The 2,443-nt window shown below is 30.4% G+C and overlaps 1 non-coding gene across 1 annotated transcript; it reads right to left on the reverse strand.

Annotated features, from left to right (window-relative positions):
* Positions 1–1,905: 1,905 nt before the first annotated feature.
* LOC127747367 (small nucleolar RNA R71) lies at positions 1,906–2,013 on the reverse strand. Its single transcript, XR_008009167.1, has one exon. It is a non-coding gene; the product is annotated as a small nucleolar RNA R71 (small nucleolar RNA).
* Between the last annotated feature and the right edge of the window lie 430 nt (positions 2,014–2,443).

Raw genomic sequence — 2,443 nt, forward strand, 5'->3', positions numbered from 1 at the left:
GTCCAAAAAAATTATAAAATCATAAAAAATAAAAAATATTTTGTGTTTCTTGTTTGAGTCTTGAGTCAAATTTTTAAGTTTGGTGTCAATTGCATATTTCTAAAAATTTATGCATTTTTCAAAAATTCATGCATGGTGTTCTTCATGATCTTCACGTTGTTTTTGGTTAGTCTTCTTGTTTGATCTTGATGTTTTCTTGTTTTGTGTCTTTTGTTGTTTTTCATGTGCATTTTTGCATTCATAGTGTCTAAGCATTAAAGATTTCTAAGTTTGGTGTCTTGCATGTTTTCTTTGGATAAAAAATTTTTCAAAAATATATTCTTGATGTTCATCATGATCTTCAAAGTGTTCTTGGTGTTCATCTTGACATTCATAGTGTTCTTGCATGCATCATGTGTTTTGATTCATAATTTTCATGTTGTGAGTCATTTTTTATGTTTCTCTCTCTCATCATTAAAAATTCAAAAAATCAAAAAAATATATCTTTTCCTTATTTTTCTCAAAATTTCGAAAATTTGAGTTCACTTAGTCAAAATTTTTTTAAGAACTTAGCTATTTCTTATAAGTCAAGTCAAATTTTCAATTTTAAAAATCTTATCTTTTCAAAATCTTTTTCAAAAATCAAATCTTTTTTTTATTTTTTCTATTATTTTCAAAAAATTTTAAAATTTATTTTCAAAATCTTTTTCTTATCTTTATGTCAAAAATTCGAAAACTTTACTAACAATTAATGTGATTGATTCAAAAATTTGAAGTTTGTTACTTTCTTGTTAAGAAAGGTTCAATCTTTAAATTCTAGAATCATATCTTTTAGTTTCTTGTTAGTCAAGTAATCAATTTTAATTTTAAAAAAATAAAATCTTTTTAAAATATCTTTTTCAAATCATATCTTTTTCAAAAATTTGATTTCAAAATATCTTTTCTAACTTCTTATCTTTCCAAAATTAATTTTTAAATCTTTTTCAACTAACTAACTGACTTTTTGTTTGGTTTACTATTTCTTATCTTTTTCAAAACCACCTAACTACTTTCTTCTCTCTAATTTTCAAAAATACCTCCCTCTTTTTCAAATTCTTTTAATTAACTAATTGTTTTAAATTTTAATTTTAATTTTAATTCTTCCTTTAATTTTCGAAAATCACTAACCTTTTTTTTAAATTAATTTTCGAATTCTCTCCCTCTCATCTTCTTCTATTTATTTATTTATTTACTAACTCTTCTCTTCATCTCAAGAATCTGAACCTATCTTCACCCTTGTGTTTGGATTCTTACCTTTTCCTTCTTCTATTCCTTTCTTCTTCTACTAACATAAAGGAATCTTTCTACTGTGGTAAAGAGGATCCCTATTATTATTTTCTGTTCCCTTCTTTTTCATATAAGCAGGAGCAAGGACAAGAATATTCTTGTTGAAGTAGATCCTGAACATGAAAGGACTCTGAAGAGGAAACTAAGAGAAGATAAATTATAACAATCCAGAGACAACCTTACAGAAATTTTCAAAAAAGAAGAGGAGATGGCAGCCGAAAATAATAATGCAAGTAGGGTGCTTGGTGATTATACTACACCTACTTCCAAGTTTGATGGAAGAAGCATCTCAATTCCTACCATTAGAGCAAACAATTTTGAGCTGAAACCTCAACTAGTACTCTAATGCAACAGAACTACAAATTCCATGGACTTCCATCAGAAGATCCCTATCAGTTTTTAACTGAATTTTTGCAGATCTGTGAAACTATTAAGACTAATGGAGTAGATCCTGTAGTCTACAGGCTCATGCTTTTCCCTTTTGCTGTAAGAGACAGAGCTAGAACATGGTTGGAGTCACAGCCTAAAGATAGCCTGGACTCATGGGATAAGCTGGCTGCGGCCTTCTTGGCTAAGTTCTTTCCTCCTCAAAAGTTGAGCAAGCTTAGAATGGATGTTCAGACCTTCAAACAAAAAGAAGGTGAATCCCTCTATGAAGCTTGGGAAAGATACAAACAGATGACCAAAAGTTGTCCTTCTGACATGCTTTCAGAGTGGACCATTCTGGATATATTCTATTATGGCCTATTTGAGTTCTCCAAAATGTCACTGGACCATTCTAGAGGTGGATCCATTCACCTAAAGAAAACGCCTGCAGAAGCTCAAGAACTTATTGACATGGTTGCAAATAATCAATTCATGTACACTTTTGAGAGGAATTATGTGAGTAATGGGACGCCTCAGAGGAAGGGAGTTCTTGAAATTGATGCTCTGAATGCCATATTGGCTCAGAACAAAATGTTGACTCAGCAAGTCAACATGATTTCTCAAAGTCTAAATGGATGGCAAAATGCATCCAACAGTACTAAATAGGCATCTTCTGAAGAAGAAGCTTATGATCCTGAGAACCCTATAATGGCATAGGTAAATTACATGGGCGAACCTTATGGAAACACCTATAATTCATCATGGAAAAATA

This window comes from Arachis duranensis, chromosome 4 (assembly GCF_000817695.3).
Source record: "Arachis duranensis cultivar V14167 chromosome 4, aradu.V14167.gnm2.J7QH, whole genome shotgun sequence".
Taxonomy (NCBI): Eukaryota; Viridiplantae; Streptophyta; class Magnoliopsida; order Fabales; family Fabaceae; genus Arachis; species Arachis duranensis.